Raw genomic sequence first — 19,229 nt, 5'->3', positions numbered from 1 at the left:
AGGGGTGGTGGAAATGGAGGGGAGAGGGGGAAGGGGTGGTGAAGATGGAGGGGGGAGGGGGAGGGGGGAGGGGGGAGGGGTAAAGGGGTGGTGAAAATGGAGGGGGGAGGGGGAAGGGGGTGGTGGAAATGGAGGGGGAAGGGGGGAAGGGGTGGTGAAAATGGAGGAGGGAGAGGGGAGGGGGTGGTGGAAATGGAGAGGGGAGGAGTGCTGGAGATGGAGGGAGGAGGGATGGTGGAGATGGAGGGGGGAGGGGAAGGGGGGAGGGGTGGTGGAGATGGAGGGGGGAGAGGGGATGAAAATGGATGGGGGAGGAGGAAGGGGTGGTGGAAATGGAGGGGGGAGGAGGGAGGAGGAAAAAAAGAGAAGAAATAAAAAACTTGACAGACGAAAATTGAAAGGGAGGTCACCTGAACACTCTCCAAGTCTTTCTCGATGTAACGAGATTGTTGAGGAACAATGGACGATGGGTGGATGGCTGGGTTATCACTGCGAGATGTTAAGATATCGAATCCACTCGTGATATGCCAAGGTGTCCGTTGTGCATTTATGTCACCAACTTGTTAGCTGCAGATGCGGTTGGTACACTGCCCATGAATAATAGCTGGATGATAGCTATCCTTATCTACTCTAGTTCGTGGCTCACTTAGTATGCCACCTTAGTTAGCTGAGTTTGGTTTGAGACCCACATATAGGGTTCTTCTATTTCTTTGTACTAGAGTTCTTTTGGCTTACACAACTAAGAAGAGGAAAACTGTTTTCAACCTCCACCTTTGTGTGTATTCCCCCATTGTGTATGTGAGAAAGCCGCAAGTGAGACTCCTTCCTTCTCTCCCACTATCTTCACATGGTATCAGAGCCTGGTTCGTGGTAAGGAGCTTCTATTTCTTTGTACTAGAGTTCTTTTGGCTTACACAACTAAGAAGAGGAAAACTGTTTTCAGCCTCCACCTTTGTGTGTATTCCCCCATTGTGTATGTGAGAAAGCCGCAAGTGAGACTCCTTCCTTCTCTCCCACTATCTTCACATGGTATCAGAGCCTGGTTCGTGGTAAGGAGCTCAAGAAAGCAAACCAAGTTCGCAGTGTCCTGGTAAGAGGACCAGTGTTGCTTTCCTTTTTCGAGTTTGGGAGCAAATCTCTGCAGGTAGCATAGCCGAAAAGTGCAAGAGTGCATTGTCTCGGATTGTCACAGCAAGAAGTCAAAGACAAGGAGATGAGGCTAAATGGAAAGAGAGCATAATGGCAGGCACGAAAGAACGACACAAGAGAGACATCGAATGCTCTAATACCATGTTAAATTAGAAAGAAGAAGATGATAAACCAATAAGGCTGTATGTCCCTAACTGAGTACATGCTTATATAGGCTTAAAGCCTTATCATTTGACCCATAGGATATCACAGAACACACACAAAAGATAGTAACACATGGCACAATTATCCTATCCACACCTAAGGACACTTCACAACCACACAAGTGAGGGACACTCACTCTACCTCTCCAAGGCTCACACTAAGACTCTGATATCCAACATGAAGGTGGAGGCTATGTTTTGGAAGGGGGACCAGTAATCGAAGAAATGACAAACAAATTGGAAGGGGGATCGGGTGGGAAAGTAGGGTGAGCGAGAGAGGAATGCTGGGCCAGGGCCGGGGGTGGGGGGGGCAAGGCTGCTTTTGTAGTGAGCTTATGACTGACTCTGTACGCTTCTTTGGGGAGTCAACCTGGATTCCAAGTCGAAACATCTGCAGGCAAATCGAAGAACTCTCCATATCAAGAGAGGCGAGTGCCTCACTCAACTACTCATCATCGAGAGGATTCTATCAAACCCCAATCCTACACCTGCTGTCTCCAAGCTGGCCCTTACCACTGCTTTTTATCAATAGACATATACCTAGATGAATCCACGAACAATCCCAAACTCATCCTCTAAAAACACAACAACAACATAGTGCAGTTTCAATCTCATGATAGTCACTCATAAGGTATAAAACCATAAACTCCATCACACATAACAAGGACTAGCTACTATGACATCCCCACTGACGTCATCAGTGCCCAACAGTGGGTGTAGACCTTAGTATAAAAAAATGCTCTCACACATACAAATCCACACACCCACACATACTTGAGCATCCATTTATACAAAATCTTCGTACGGAGTTTCTGTCAGCACTCCGGAGGTGAAGGGCAGACTCAACCCTTACTGCTTCTTTTTACAATAGACATCCCTCAACGATGATTTTCTTTGCAGACACCACAGATGGAGATTCTGACTCATGTAAAAGTAGCATAGAAAACAAATTCAAAAATGGCAGATGCTGCCATACCTAAACTCGACAGTACCATATAAACAAAATCCAGGGAAACAATGACCAAATAAAATAAATGTTGGCCTTACCACAACAGCACAGTGAACCAGGTTTGAATTTTGTAAAGGCAGCTTCAACCAAATGCCTTTTTTAGACTGCAGAGACATGACGAAATGCATGAACAAAGCTGTTCTTCACATCAATCCTTCAATTCTAAGTTAACGGTTATAAGGCAGTTAGATTGTTAAACAAAAAATAAGGCCAGATAGTCTTTAATGCCACTTCGAAACTAGATTATCATTCTCAAGCAAGGTCTGCTTATCACTTTGGAAAAAGAAGGCCCAGCACATATCTAGATGAAACCAGGAACATGCCCAAACTCATCCTCTAAAAACACAACATACTCCAGTTTCAATCTCATGATAGTCACTCATAAGGTTGAAAACCATAAACTCAATCACGCATAGCAGGGACTAGCTACTATGGCATCCCCACTGACGTCATCAGCACCCAACAGTGTGTAGACCATAGTATAAACATAAATTTATTAACAAACCCCGCTGAAACCCAACTCTTCAAACAAACCATATGACTGAAAAACTAATTTTTGAAAGATTGAGTTTGTTAACATCATCCTTAAGTAGAAAATTTCCCTCATAAGTTACCCTGTCCAGCCAGCTCCGACAATGCCTTTAGCACCCACTACTGAAGCTGCATTCCTTGTACAGCAGACACAGGTTGAACTTGACAATTGTGGAGCTGCTAGTGGGAACTAGATGCGCTGTCGTGGAGATGAGAAGGTAAAGCAAGGCTACAGCATATCGATACGTGACATGCAGAAAGGCATACATGCACTGTTAACAAACATCCCACATTGGAGGATTCAGTGAAGTCCAAATTTGTGACTTGGACACTTTTTCTGATTCTGATGCATGTGAATAATCAGTATGTGCACAGAGGTACATACGGCTGATGCAAGCAACAAGGTGTTAGCATGAGGTGCATTACATGGTCAGCAGAGCATTATTATATGGTTGTGGGGTTGGTTGCTGAGGTCTCTCAGGCTGTTCAACTCTTGTTTTGACGAGATTGCAAAGTGTCCGAAATGCTTTCTGGATAGCTTGGGGTTTGGTTGGTGTTTGTTGGGTGGCAGTTTGTGGTTACCTTGAATGAAATTGCCAGTGTTTTGCGGATCCAAGGAGGAAGACCCTGGGGGTCTTTATGTGTTTTCTGACGTGCAAGTGTATCGTACAAGTGGCCCGAGGTAGAGTGGGATAATATCTTGGTGATTTTCTTAAGCAAAATGCACTTATTTGGTACAGATCTTTGCCTCTGGTAGTGAGGAGCAGTTGGGATGCCTTGTCTAGTTGCCCTGTTGGAGAAGCGCAGCGGAATGAACTCTCAGCACTCAAACTCCCTCAGGAACTCAGCAAACACTTACTGAAATGAAACAGAGAATAGACAGCAATAGAGAAGAATAGAACTCAGTTTATTCATCCACAAAACGTGGGCAGATTCCATTCAAACAGAGCCAGCCAAGGTGGTGGATATAAAATTCGCTATCAAGGAGATTGTAACTGCTGAGAACAATCAGTAAGAATCTCTACCATACTCTTGCTATCACGGGACCTCAAAAAAGCTTCAGTTTGCATAAGAACCTGGCTGAAATGGCCAGGGTTTTTATAGGCAGTGGCCCAGCCGCGACTTGGGCCTGGTAAAAACCGACCAACAGACTGCTTCTGCCCCAACCTGGAACAGCAGATCTGTCCGACGCAGATCTGTCCTGATCTCCTGCACTGTGCCGAAAACTGCTCCAGACCTAGGCAACTGTCCCGGCCTGATCCTGGTGACCCCATGCTGTCAAATCATGCTCCATCTGCTGCAGAAGGTCCACGCAGACTGTCCAATGCATCACTGTGTCTCTTACAAACCACAAACCAGTCCATACAAGTGCTGCTTTCCTGCCACGTGTCATCGCACCAGTTCCAATCAGAGTTCCACATGTTGATGATCTTCAATTCAGCTTCAGACTTGTGCAGACCTAACCTATCTAGGTATGCCTAATGTGTCCTCCTCATTGGGTGCTCACATGTGGGTCAGTGACACTTCCAACAGTGCCCTGGTTGAGCGGTTACGCTACAAGAGTCTCCTTTAGTTAGCTTGCATTAGAATGTAGGTCTGAGATAGTTAGCAGGGGAGCATGTCTTTCAATGGCACTAAGATTCAGGACAAAGTAATCAGATACACTTTCAATTTGGGATGATGGTGGCTTGGAACATTATAAAGTTTAAGTGTTTTGTGGATGCATTGTTACCACAGTTTCAAAGGTTATGTTCTGAAAAAGAAGAAGATGTCTTTTAATGAAGCAGTGTACTTTGCTGAAAAGAAAGAAGTATTGTGACATAGCAAGAAAGACCAGGATGGATAACCCTGTTTTTCCAGTGGCAGATTGTGCTGATGCTATGCTGCCTTCAACTTTAGTGAAGGAGGAAAGGGGGTTAATGATGTAATTGTATGTGAAGAAGTGAAGGAGACGGTGAATGTCCAAGAGGGGACTCCAGTTGCGCATGATGAGGGGTTTGAAATTTCAAATGCTTGTGATGTCAAGAGTGGCAGCGGAAGATGTAAGCAAACTGAAGCTACAGAATCACACAGAGAATACTAGAGACAACAAGATGTGCCACAAACAGATCTGCTGTAACTTAGCCCATAAACCAGGGCAGCAACTGTAATACAAGGAGTCCTGAACAGGATGAGAAACAGGAGCTGCAGAAGGGGCTGAACTGGAGCAGAGGATCTGGGCACAAGGAAGCTGGAGCCTGAGAGCACGGAGGCTGGAGGAGCCTGGAACGAGGAGCCTGGATGAGCCTGGAGCGAGGAGGCAGAAGCCTGAGGCGAGGAGGCTGGAGCCTAGGAACGAGGAGGCTGAAGGAGCCTGGAGCGAGGAGGCTGAAGGAGCGTGGAGCACGGAGGCTGGATGAGCCTGCAGCGAGGAGGCAGGAGAAGCTTGGAGCAAGAAGGCTGGAGGGGCCTGCAACGAGGAGGCAGGAGGAGCCTGGAGCAAGAAGGCTGGAGGGGCCTGCAACGAGGAGGCAGGAGGAGCTGCACCAGAAGATCTGCAGAGGGAGCGTGGGCAGCCAACAGAACAGCTGAAGGGAGGCTCCGGTGAAGATGGCCAGGAGCAGGCTGAGACAAGAGCCTTGAGGAGCTGCTGGAAGAAGTGATAGGAAGTGAAGGGAAGGAGGCCCTTTTATAGGGAAGGCCAGGGGGGAAGTCGGCCAGTCTGGCTGGACCGACCAGCCTGGTCGGTCAGGCCAACTGGGCCGACCAGCTGGTCGGCCAGCCTACCCCCTCTGGCCCCCCTTGCTGCATGGGGGCTGGTCGGCTGGCCACTCCTGGAGATGCTGATTCTCAACACCCCCTCTCAGCTCCAGGGTGTGGCACAAGACCCAGAGAGCTGGTATGACGTTGGAGAAGGGGAGGAGAAACAGATTTGGTAAATATGTCGGCGACGTTGTCGGAAGTGGTGCTGAATAGGAGCACAATGGTACCGTCAAGAACCTTCTCTCGCGTGTAGATGTACTGAATTTCAATGTGTTTTGTCCGAGCATGAAAAACCGGATTGCGGGCAAGGGCAATACAGCTTTGATTGTCACAAAAAAAATGTGGTAGAAGTGGATTGCTGAAAACCACAATCGAGAAGAAGGCGCCGAAGCCACACAGCCTCACAGGTGGCACTACACATAGCCCGATACTCAGCCAGAGAAGAAGCAGGGAGCTGGGTGAGTCCGCAAGAAGCTGGTACTGTCGATGACGAGCCGGACTGTTGAAGGATGGTGAACGGGAGAGTCCCCCTCGAGAGTATGTTTCCGGTTGGGGCCATGTAAAGACACAATCCAAGACTCGGAGTGTAGTGCAAATGAGGAAGGTTTGTCGGTGAAGAGAATCCAGTAGATGGGAACCTGTACGAGAGAGTAAATGGAGAAGAGGATGTCTGTCCCCCTCTGAAACTGCGACGATGTTATCCTTCCAGGTGTCATAGTTAGTACCATCAAACTTCTGAGTTTCGGAGAAGTGGGGAAGGATTGGGATCTGTATCTGGGTGTGGAGATCCGTACTTTTTAGACAGGACTGATGATTTCTTGAGTGGCTGAGGCCCCCCATGTGTTTCAATACCAAACAGAGAACAATCGAACCCAAAGATCAAGAGCCAATAAGTTCTGCCAGAAACCCCTGAATAAAGTCGTACGGGTGAAGACGGGAGCCGACCCGATGCGCGATGAAGGAAGGGGGGGAGAGGCTCTTGATGAAGCAGTAGGCTGCTATTGATAGTCCGGGGTACTTGGAGCAAATAGTCCGCGGTACTGGGAGCAAATTTTCAAAATAAATTCACAAAACCGATTTTCAAGATGCCGACTGGTGCCTGGCTTCGGGGTAGGATGGATGCCGACCAAAATTGGTGCACAAGAGGTACTGCCGACCAACAAGACATGTGCCTAGGAAGATGCCGACCAGCAAACGAGATGCATAGAAGAAAACATCTAGGTGTTGGTGGATGCTTCAGTAACCAAGAGGATGGGGAGCACCTAGTGCTCTGATACCATGTCAAGAGTGGCAGCGGAAGATGTAAGCAAACTGAAGCTACAGAATCACACAGAGAATACTAGAGACAACAAGATGTGCCACAAACAGATCTGCTGTAACTTAGCCCATAAACCAGGGCAGCAACTGTAATACAAGGAGTCCTGAACAGGATGAGAAACAGGAGCTGCAGAAGGGGCTGAACTGGAGCAGAGGATCTGGGCACAAGGAAGCTGGAGCCTGAGAGCACGGAGGCTGGAGGAGCCTGGAACGAGGAGCCTGGATGAGCCTGGAGCGAGGAGGCAGAAGCCTGAGGCGAGGAGGCTGGAGCCTAGGAACGAGGAGGCTGAAGGAGCCTGGAGCGAGGAGGCTGAAGGAGCGTGGAGCACGGAGGCTGGATGAGCCTGCAGCGAGGAGGCAGGAGAAGCCTGGAGCAAGAAGGCTGGAGGGGCCTGCAACGAGGAGGCAGGAGGAGCCTGGAGCAAGAAGGCTGGAGGGGCCTGCAACGAGGAGGCAGGAGGAGCTGCACCAGAAGATCTGCAGAGGGAGCGTGGGCAGCCAACAGAACAGCTGAAGGGAGGCTCCGGTGAAGATGGCCAAGAGCAGGCTGAGACAAGAGCCTTGAGGAGCTGCTGGAAGAAGTGATAGGAAGTGAAGGGAAGGAGGCCCTTTTATAGGGAAGGCCAGGGGGGAAGTCGGCCAGTCTGGCTGGACCGACCAGCCTGGTCGGTCAGGCCAACTGGGCCGACCAGCTGGTCGGCCAGCCTACCCCCTCTGGCCCCCCTTGCTGCATGGGGGCTGGTCGGCTGGCCACTCCTGGAGATGCTGATTCTCAACATGTGAATGAGGATGAGGCTCACATTGAGGACATGATTGTAGCAGCCAGTGTGATGAGACACCTGAGAAAGGGTGCCTTTAGATATGTTCTGCAAGCATTCTTCAGATGTGGAGGTTGCTCGTTTGCTCTTGGGATTCGTTGATGACTCAAATTAGAACTTGTCACCGCCATCCTTTGAAACAAACGGAAGCCAGGCTCCAAAGGTGTCAAAATCGGCTCCCAATCCTCATTGACCATCATAATGCCCCCCTCAAAATGAGCAAACTAGATACCAAGATAATAGTGCAACTGACCTATATCTGACATGGCGAAAGATTTTGGCAATCAGCCTTAAAGGCTGCAATTTGCTGAGTAGATGGCCCAATGATAAGCCTGTCATCCACATAAAGAATCAGAATGAGCGAATCTGCTCCACACTTCCGGACATAAAGTGTTGTCTCTGTAGGGATGTTCTGAAAACCAAGGCGTATCAAGTGCACATGAATGTTGGCATACCACGCCCGGGTTGCCTGCTTCAACCCATATAAAGCTTTACACAACGGGCATACTTTCTTTCAGATCCCTGAACCTCAAAATTAGGAAGTTGGCTGACATAGACTTCCTCAAGCAAGTCACCATGAAGAAAGGCAGTCTTGATGTCTAGTTGATGCACTTCCCAATGCATGGGAGTTGCAATAGCAATGACACAATGGATGGCAATGATGCATGAAGTGGGGGCAAATGTTTCTTCAAAGTCAATGCCCTGATGCTGAGCATAGCCCTTGGCAATAAGACAGGATTTGCGCTGCCATCAGCTTTCCACTTTAATTGTAGACCCACTTTGTGCCAATGGCACGCTTACCAAGAGGCAAGTCACACAACTCCCATGTGCCAGTTTGGTGGATGGAATCCAACTCTGCTTTCATAGCATCCATCCACTCTTTGCTGTCAAAAGCATCCTTGTGGTATAAAGGCTCCTCATTACAAGCTGTGGCAATAAATGCAACATCTAAAAAATGGCTATGCACCTGACGCTGTGCACCTCTTGTACAGGCAACTGCTGTCCTTAAGATTAGCCAACAGCCATCCCAAGACTGTTTTGTGCTGTCTAATGATGGCCCTTTCCTCAGTAATTGCCTGCTCAATAGCATTGTCATCATGCGGAGGCATATCAGGCTGAGCATGGGCATCAATCTAAGGCTGAGAAGTGCTGGCAGGTGGGGGAGGTAAACTCTCCAATGGCTGATCTGAATCTGTACCGGACTTGAAGAGGGGCAGTAGTGTGTCAAAGACATCAAAGGGCATTAACAGAACGCTGTTTTTGACAATCCAGCCAAGGCAAAGCTGCTTGTTCATCAGCAGAAACAACACCTCTATTGACAATAACTTTCGTCATGCTAGGCTGGTACAATCTGTAGCCTTTACTTTGTGAGCTGTAGCCAATGCTTGTGCTTCTCCTGTGCTTTTGGGGAAGAAGGATGCCTCTTATAGAATGTGTATGGACTATAGGGACTTGAATAAAATCACTATCAAGAATCACTTCCCTATCCCCAGGATTGATGACCTTTTGGATGAGCTTAAGGGAGCTTAGCTCTTCACAAAGATTGATCTCAGATCAGGGTATCATCACATAAGAATGGAGCCCAAAACTGCTTTTAGGATTCAAGGTAATGGCCTTTAGCCTTACAAATGCTTATGAACAAGACCCTGCAGCCTTTTCTCTACAGGCATTTTTTGATGATATTAATCTACAGCAAGTCCAAGGAAGAGCATCTACTGCATGTAAGGCAGGTTTTGGAAGTGCTAAGGGCACATCAACTATTTGCCAAGGCCAGCAAGTGTACTTTCGTGGCAGATGAAGTTTAGCAGCTAGGGAATAAGAGTTGATCCCAGTAAGGTGACATGTTGTAAGGGATTGACCCATACCGAGTAATACTACACACCTGAGGGGATTCCTTGGGCTGGAGGTTCATTGAACATTTTGCAGAAATTGCTGAACCTCTTACTGACCAGTTAAAGAAAGAGGCCTACTTTTGGACAGAGATAGGTTTCGAGGAACTTAAGGATGCCCTGACATCTGCACCAACCTTGTTTGCCCAGATTTTTCTCAACCTTTTACTATTGAGGTTGATGCTACTGGACATGGCATTGGGGCTGTTCTTAAGCACAGTCGTGGAGTTTGGCCTATGGAAGTGGCAAGTTGGATGATAAGGAGAGGAGATATCGCATTATGATCATTACAATTATGGCAGCCATTTTAAGGTCAAAACTGACCATAGGACTCTCAAATACTTCCTACTACTCTATCTCCTAAGCAGAGAAGGTGGTTATCCATTGTGCAAGATTATTATTTTGATATTGAATATAAAGTGAGCGAATAGAATATAGTGGCAAACTCACTTTCCAGGATCATCATCAATCTCAGAAATTCACAAGGATTGGATTCATGGGATTCAAGAGGAGTACTACTCTGATCCCAAGCTGCTATTTTATTCCAGGCGTTGCAAAACTCTGAATGTCATGACTTCCAAACTATGATTTGCACGATGGTTTATTGTCATAGAATGGCAGTAATATTTCTTCTTGAAAATTCTGCAAGAGTTGCATTCATCTCCTATGCCTGGCCAAATAGGGTTGTTCAAGACTTATGAAAAAGTCAAGCAAATCATTTGGAGGGATGTCTATACTTATGTACAGAGCGATAAGCCATGTCAACAAAATAGGGGGCTGAACCTTAGTCCTACTCATCTCCTGAAGGAAAGTGGACACACATTTCCATGGATTTTATTTCAGGTCTGCCAGTGACTATAAAGGTTGGAACAGCATATATGTGTTGGTTGACAGGCTCACTAAGGCTGCCCATTTTATTCCCACAGACTCAATATACAGCCTCTATGGTTGCTCAACAATTCATGGAAAACGTATTTAAGCCGCATGGCTTACCCCAAGAAATTGTGAGTGACCATGATGCCAAGTGTAGCTAAGCCAGCTCACAGCCTAGCTAATTGAGCCCTAATCCTTAGCTAAACTAGCCCTAGAGGTAGAATCTAGTAGCGAAAAGACAGAACAGCATGTAATTATGAGAATCTATTAGCAAATCGTTACAAAAGTACTTGGAAACCTTGGGGGAATCCATGGCTTGTGAGGCGCTGCACAAGCAACACGCTAGGATGTAGATTCGTAGCCTAGGAGAAGATATCCTAGTTCAGCACTGAGCAAAACAGGGCTTGGCTGTAAATGAATGTCCATTAGGTTGCGTTCCAAGAATGAGTACATGGTACAGCAGGACCCCCTTTTATAGGTATAGGCCTGGACAAAATACCTCTTTGCTTATGGCTGCCCTAGGATGCCAGTGGCAACATTAGGCCATCCTACTAAAGTACTGCTTATTTACAAAGCCATTGAAAGGCTGAATAGACTAGAAATTAACTAAGTAAATTTGACCTTTATTACAGTCCACCCTGCCCAAAGGAAATTTACCCTCTGACAAGGATTTACAACCATAGAATGAAAGGGAGAAGTCATAGCATATATGTAACATTGAATGCATGCAGCTGTTAACAGTCCCAACTAATGCATGCTGAGCTGCAGCAACAATGATGGTATCTGAATCACAGATATTTTTCTTGGATGCATCAAGGCACAGCCTCCACCTCCTGAATTTTGCCTTATGACTAGTTCCGTAGTGACATCTGAGCTGACAAGTCCTGTTGTTTTGTGCTCCCCGTATAGTCACAAACACCTTGAGAAAACGTCCCACATCCACCTGCCTCCATTTTTGTTTCTGTACCAGCACATGTGCTGGATGGAAGTCTTGACAATAAAGGTACATGAACAGTTGCATGGATAGTATCCACGCATGTCTTACACTGTGAGTTCACTTGCAATCCTGCCCCAACACCAACTGTACATGATGGTGGAGAACCAGACAATTCTGAGAGCTCGGCACTTGAAGACTGAAGAACACAAGAGTAACCATATCAAAAACGGAACAAGAAGGGTTCCCTAATGCTGCACACACATCTCCTGCAGTGATATGAGCATCACATATGCTCCATCTCTGACTAGAAGAGAAGCTTTATTCCTTTGTGTGCCGAAAGGGAAAAGCTGAAGTTGGCCTGTCACTAGCTCCAACAACACAACACCAAATACATAAACATCACTTCCTGTTGTCACTTGCTCCCACAAGACATATTGAGGATCCATGTGACCCTACTGTTCCAACTTCCTTTCTTGAAAGATGAATATTAAGCTCTGCATTAGCCCTTGAGAGTCCAAAATCTACCATATTGGTGATGAGTGATTTATCCAAAAAGATATTGCTTTTTTCAGTCTTCTAGTCCTTAAAGGCTCTCACGAAGGGCATTGTATCTAGTATCTACTGTCTGCCCCTGTTTATCTTGGTTGCAGATGCTCTAAAAACATAGGGACAAGAGAACACACAAAATCATGCTGATGAGAGGCTTCCGACTGATACAACTAAGTTTCATTTTTTAGAAGCACGAGTCTTTAGAGACAAAGCTATGAAGTGCACTTTCAGACGGCGGATCAATAGAACAGCATATGGGGATCAGCATGCATCTGAAAATGCCAATCATTTTGACCAATTGTTTTGGGGATGCTGAATACATGCAATGGAATCCTGAAGGTGTCATTTTCCGACTTATAATCAATAGGCAATGGCAGTCAGACAATATGTATGGCCATGAGAGGCCTCATAAAGGAAGCGTCCTCAATGAACCTACCACTGCGCTAGAGTTTTTCAGACCTTAGACGGGACACAAACTTTATGCTGAGAGAATACAGATGCCATACATCCTGGAACCAACTTTTGAATTCAGACTGTCAATTGATGATCAACACGACTTTTCCAATTGGAAATAAGCAGATAGGGCCTGGTATCCTGATGCAGTGAACCAGCATCAGAGCATGGACTGCCAGTCCCCCTTAATCATGGTGTTACAGAAGATAGACCCACCTAGATCAAATGGAAAAGAGGGCTCCCTTTTGGACCCATGAATAATCTCAACATCACCCTGGCCTTCATTTTACAATCATGGAATTCTGGCTCTGCTGCAGGGTCATCAGAAATTGGGTCATCTTCAATTTCAATCACCATACTCAGCTTTGCACCTGCCTTAGCTTTGCAAACATTTCTATTTTCACGGGTCCACTTCTCCCCACAAAGACAAGTCCTTCTTCATTCTGTCCTCAACAATAGCCTGAGACAATTGCTTTACCATCTTATCCTTCTTGTCATTTGGCTCCACCTTAGGGCTAGGCTTGATTGCTGTCATAAACAGTAGGATACCTGGTAATAGAAGAGGTTGTTGAAGAAGATTCCTCTTGCTTTGAAGCCATTGGAGGGCTAAGCTTATTGACAAGCCTACTGTCCAAGTGACCAATACCCACACCCTTCTCCTTCAGGTTATACTTGGATTCATATAATTCAGCAAGTCTCTGGCTTCCTTAAGGTGCTGGGGTTTTGAGCTGACACATCAACAGCTATGTTGGGATGAAGTCCATGAATAAACATCAGCAATTTTCTCCCATCATCAATGCCACGGGAAAACTGAGATAGCTTCCAGAATTTCTTAATGTAGTTTCTCACTTATAGATGGGGAGGTTACCACACCATTTCCAACACCCCCTCTCACTGATACATCTTGGCCTGATGCCAACCCATCGATGAAGATGCTCAAGTACCTCCCGTGTTGTAGCCCTCTAGAACATTGCGGTGTCTACACGGGGAACTACCGCACCCTTATGATTGGCCACACACTTGCCAAAATTTATGGATCCGTACTAGAGTGAGAGATCAGCTTCTTACACAAAGGTACAGGCATGAGGGCTTTGGGACAGCCGGAGGCAGCATTCCACTCTTGACCACATCTTGACTCTATGGGACATCCTGAGGAGGCATGATCAAGATCCCAGAAAGTCTACGCTTGCTTTGTAGACCTTCAGGAAGCCTTTGACATAGTCCCACAAGCCCACATGATTAAGAGACTCCAGGAGATGCAGATCCCAGAGATAGGTGACGAGTTTATATGAGTCAGTCAGAGGGAGAGTACGTGCCGCTGGAGGCCTGTCAGACTAGATTGAGAGCATGATCGGAGTGAAGCAAGGATGCCCCTTCTACATTGACTCGTTCATCGCCTAGGAGGTGAGGGATACTTGCTTGCTGATTTGATGATACAGATACTATTGTATGCAGATCACTCCTCTTCAGCGGCAGGCCTACAAAACTAGACGGCTTAGAGGTGTTTTGCACAGAGAAAATCCTGATAGTCAACCTTCGCAAGACCAAGGTTATGATTTCCAACACCAAATGAGTAGTGCCTCATTGACACAGCTTCATTTACCAAGGAGAGCTTGTGAAGATCGTGTAGTCATACACCTATCTACGGGCAGTCTTCACAGGGCTAGTTTTCACGATGACCCATGCAGCCAAGGCACAACGTACACGAGAACAAGGAGCTTTGGCTCGGCTAGAGCTATGGTGCTATCAAGCATCCTTCCAAGACCCCCCGACAAAGGGATGGCTATTTGATACACTTGTGAGGCCAAGTCATGTATGCAACACCTTTATGGGGGAGTGATCTATCGGCGACTAATTGGCAGAGATTCGAGAGGGCTACAGGTGACTATTGGGTCCAAGATGATTCGGAGTCAACACTCAATCCCCCATCAGATTGTATGGGCAGAGTTCGCCATGACACCACTCCAGATTGATGCCATCTTCCAAACAGTGACATATCTTCACAGGGATTGGGCTTTGCCCAGTTGGAGACTACCGAGGCTAGCACTAGTCACCCAAACAACTAGCCAAGAGAGAGTGGAACACATGCATATCCAAATGGTTTGCCAATCAAGGAGTAAGGCAACCATCCATTTCTAGAATTTGTGTCTTCCATAAGAAGTCACTAAGGAATTATTCAAAACTAACCATTCCTTTAACGAACCTCCTTAAGGAAGTGGACTTCGCCCCAATGATATGAAGAAGTCTAAGAGTAAGCTTTTTTGTAACAATAGTGATTTCATAGTAGGCACAGCTTATTCCAAGAGGACCGACCTGTAGCTTTTGAGAGTAAAAAGCTAGATGACACCTCAAGAGGAGGAATTACATGCAGTTATTTATTTACGCATTGAAAACTTAGAGACATTATCTATGTGGAGCATTGACAGCCCATGAGTCTATCAAATACATATGTGATGGCCCTCAGTTGAGGGGGTGGGCTGAATTGATGCAAGTTGTGTCAAGCAAATAAGGCAAAATGCCTAAGATCAAGGCCAAGATTACTAACTAGTAGGAAAGTGCTAGCAGTGTCAAGTGAATAAAGGCAAAACACCTTAAGGTTGGAGGTTTGTTGCATCCTCTAGAAATCCCTAGAAGTAAATGGGAGAGTATTTCCATGGACTTCATTGTGGGATTACCCCGAGCCCAGCATGAACATGACACTATTGATTAATGGTGGATAGATTGACGAAGTTGGCAAGATTTTTACCTACAAAGACAACAACCCTAAAGGCTATTGAGCTGGCTCATCGGTTTGTTTAGCAATTGTTTAGATTATATAGGTTGCCTTGTGACGTAGTCATTGACAGAGATCCAAAGTTCTCTGGGCACTTCTAGCAAGAAGTATTGAAGAAGTTAAGAACCACTTTGAGTATACAAAAAAGGTCAATCAGATCTTGGAAGATATGCTACGGGCATACATCTCCAAGCGGCCATCTGATTAAAAGAAGTATATCCCAATGGCAGCCTACAATAGTGCTGAGCATATGGCTACTAGCTACAGTCCGTTTATGCTTATGTGAGATCCAAAGTTCTCTGGGCACTTCTGGCAAGAAGTATTGAAGAAATTAAGGACCACTTTGAGTATGCAAAAAAGGTGAATCACGTCTTGGAAGATATGCTTCGGGCATACATCTCCAAGAGGCCATCTGATTGGAAGAAGTATATCCCAATGGCAGAATTTGCCTACAATAGTATTGAGCATATGGCTACTAGCTACAGTCCGTTTATGCTTATGTATGAATATCAACCCAGATCTCCTGTGACGATTGGATTGAAGGGTATTTACTTGGATGCAACTAAGGATTTCTTGTTGGACATGCAAGTGACGGCATTCACCCAAAGAGTTTTTCAAGGGAATGCGTGTATACTTGCGATCAAAGACGGTACGGACAAGGTTGGTAGAAAAGTGATGCCCTAGGTACTATGAAGCGTTCTTAATCTTGAAAAAGACTAATGAGGTTACAACAAATCAACCAAAATTGCCTCCACATGTAAAAGTTCACACGGTCTTTCGTGTTAGTAGACTAAAAGAGGTGCTAGGAGCTAGAGACAGTCTCATTCGCCCCAAGCACTTATTGAAGTTGAGGATTTGAAGTATGTTCCTTTCGATTTCAAGGAAAGCAAATAGGAATAAGTTGATTCCAGAGTTCAAAGTTATAGGTTTGCAGAGGACTCAACTTCAAAGTCAATTGCTAGTTTGCGGAAAAACTTTCCCAATTTCATGTAAGAGTAAATGCATAAAAGAGGGAAAGAATGTTATTTAACTAATCGCTAATCCTTTGATTAGTGGACTTAATCCAATAGGGTTAGGGGACCCTCAGGTTAACGTGGGACCAAAGGACTTGAACACTAGCAAAGGGCCAGCTGGCTATATTTAGGCAAGAATTTCCATAAAGCATGATGTTCTTCTATGTAAGTGTTGGTATTCAACGTGTACAGACCACTGGATAATATGGTCTGGATCTTGAGCCTAGACTCACGTCTTCACGCCAAAGCTATAGCCGTCGGCTTGTAGTAGTTTAATCTCTAGCCGGGGGTGGCTGGAACGTTAGTCTCCTGCTGATTATCCTTCTGTTTTGCTGACTGTAGTTTTGGACTATGTTTAGGGTTAGATCCAAGAGGGGATTTAACATATGAGCTGCTGGACGGCAAAGGCCCAGTAATGCTTATTTATAGGCTACTGTTTGGGTCGGCCAGCAGACAATCTAATCGGCAGTTTTAGGGTGCCCTGCGTGCACTTTCAGTATTTCTTCCAATTGATATGTGTCTTAACATGTATCCGAAGCGTTTTTAAGTCCTAAAAATAAATGGGGTACATTCCATTTGCCCGATTAAAGCCCTAAGTTCTTATCCTGCTCTAATATGCTGCCAACCAGGTTGGCAATTAGATGATTCTGTACTACTCAAGATCACGCTCGCAAGGTTTGTTCGTCTTCCCATTGTCTCGAAAGCCGTATTTGATCGTTTTGTTGAGTACAGCTTCGTGTACCCTGGCCACCATCGGCTCCAGAGAGCTGAAGACCTTCTCAATATTAAGACTGGATTTCATTAACTAAATAATGTAAGCTCCTCTTCTCAAGTAAAATGTGCTGGTCTGATGCGACCTCAAGTGGCCGATAGCCATAAATACACATTGGCGGGGCTCGCACACCTCAAATAGGCGGTAAAAATTAAACAAGTAATCAAATAGGGGTGTATCGTGGCGACACGTACGAGCTGCTCACGCACCTGCGATTTCCAATAGGATAGGGACGCTTTGAGGCTCAAAGAAAAGGAGGCCCCGTCAGGGGGCAGGCAAATAGGGTCAATGATGAAGCCACCGTAATGGTCATCGTTACCCGCGAGCAAAGGAACTGAACTCGAGCCGACAGAGGGAGCTCCTGGCTGCGTTGTTGTCATGTCTACGGCGTTCACGTTTGGAGGGAAAATCGGCACCAATCCAAAAAAAAAGGCACAACTGCTGACTGTACTCTTGCCAATTAACAATGGTTTAAGGGCATTCAAGCACGCAGAAGAACCTGCATTGTTGAATATTCAATAGAAGTCCTCGTGACTCATGACATGAGAAGAGGCATTTACAATAATTGATTCTCTCTCCATGTAGGAATCACATATAGGATGCGCATATAGGAAATGCATTTAGGATGCACATATAGGAATCCCATGTAGGATGCACACATAGGAATCACATGTAGGATGAGCATATATAAATCATGTATAGGATTCATGAGGGAGATTCCTGAGAGATTGCTCCCTTTTTTTTTAAAGAGAAAGATTGCTCCTTCGAACATGTAAATATAAGCAAAGCTCTATCGCTAATTTACCCATGCATTTGACACAATTTACTGCGTCCTCGTTGACATAAGTTAATTGTAATTGCATCTCCATCATAAGAAATAACCCGCCCCTACCTCAATAATACCAATTGGAATCAATTCTAGTGTGTAGGCAATCGACTTTTTCTCAAGCACCACCATCTCCAATGTTGAATCTTGTTCCAATCCAAACCCAAGCTTTGCAATTGCTAAAAAAACCCAATCCATAGCAATACCCAAGAGCAGTGACGCCCGTTGCTCCTCCTACCATTCTAGTGTAGGCAACCAACTTTTGCTCAAGGAACAACGTTGGATCCTATTCCAATCCAAACCCAAGCTCTACAATTGCTCAAAAAACCTAATCTAGAGCAATACCCAAGAGTAGTGATGCCCGCTCCTCCTGCCATTCCAACACAACAACTTCCACCTGAGGAAGTGGACCCTAAATTTGAATATGATGTTGATTATCCAATGTATTATGTGGAAGGAGTAGAAGGCTCAATTATTGTTTATGCAAATCAAGTTCAGCCAAACACATATCAAGCACCAATCAAGTGTTATGGATGTGGAGAGAATCATTGGATTGCATAATGCCCTCATCATGGAAGCTATGCTACTTTCCCACCACTTTGCAAAGATTGTGGCATCAGCCATGCTTGTATGGATCATACCCTCAAACCCAAACCCCCGCAACCAAGTGATGTTAAGTCTGATGTCCCATTAGACATTATTGGGGTTGACACATTCACAGACCATCTAATGATATCTCTATGTTGATATTATAATTACATGTGGTATGAGGTTCATCCTCCCTTATCCATTGCTTTGTATATAACCCCTTTATGGGTACATTCCACTTAGGTGGAGCATAGTATATACTCTTGTATAGTGTCCTTGTGTCTTGCTTGTTGAGGAGTCATCTCTGTTAGATATCAATGCTCCACTCTCGTGTAACTACGCGGGAACCAGCTAACTCTACTTGTAAGCCCCCCATATGAGGAGAAGGCATTTGAGTAGCTCGGTTATCCGATAGGTCCTGGTTTGGACACCAGATGGGGGCCATGTGTGGCGTGATGGCTGGACGGCTTCAGATAGAGTTGGCACACCGCCAACTAGGCTACATGCAAGTGCGGGAAGGCATCCCTTGACTGACCGCACTGAGGGTAGATAGAGCATTTCCCGAGGCAGCCCACTCTCGGGTTGCGGGGCCTGTTTGGAGCCTCAGATGATCCCGGATGGCTCTAGGCCGAACGGTAACCGTAGGTATGTTGCTCTATTTTGCGCATCGGTTCTATCGTATGGTCGGTGGTCTATTTTGAGACCGACCCCCAATCGACCGTTTTGGGCGGACTAGGTCGATCACCCAATTGAGCCTAACCGACTACGACTGATGGCTATATAAGAG

General features: G+C 45.9%; 1 long non-coding RNA gene across 2 annotated transcripts; it reads right to left on the bottom strand.

The window, feature by feature from the left end:
- Positions 1-2,398: 2,398 nt before the first annotated feature.
- Positions 2,399-17,594, bottom strand: LOC147906368 (uncharacterized). Of its 2 annotated transcripts, none has more exons than XR_015542082.1 (2): positions 17,238-17,594; positions 2,399-2,465 (listed from the first exon to the last, which is right to left on the bottom strand). It is a non-coding gene; the product is annotated as an uncharacterized LOC147906368 (long non-coding RNA). The 2 variants fall into 2 exon arrangements; XR_015542081.1 differs by lacking the exon at positions 2,399-2,465 and adding an exon at positions 3,919-4,271.
- Positions 17,595-19,229: the final 1,635 nt, after the last annotated feature.

This window comes from Dipteris shenzhenensis, chromosome 1 (genome assembly GCF_047967505.1).
Source record: "Dipteris shenzhenensis isolate YYH24624 ecotype China chromosome 1, Dip_SZ_1.0, whole genome shotgun sequence".
In the NCBI taxonomy this organism is placed as follows: Eukaryota; Viridiplantae; Streptophyta; class Polypodiopsida; order Gleicheniales; family Dipteridaceae; genus Dipteris; species Dipteris shenzhenensis.
Note: the sequence above shows the minus strand (reverse complement) of the source record. Positions and strands in the feature narration are given on the sequence as shown.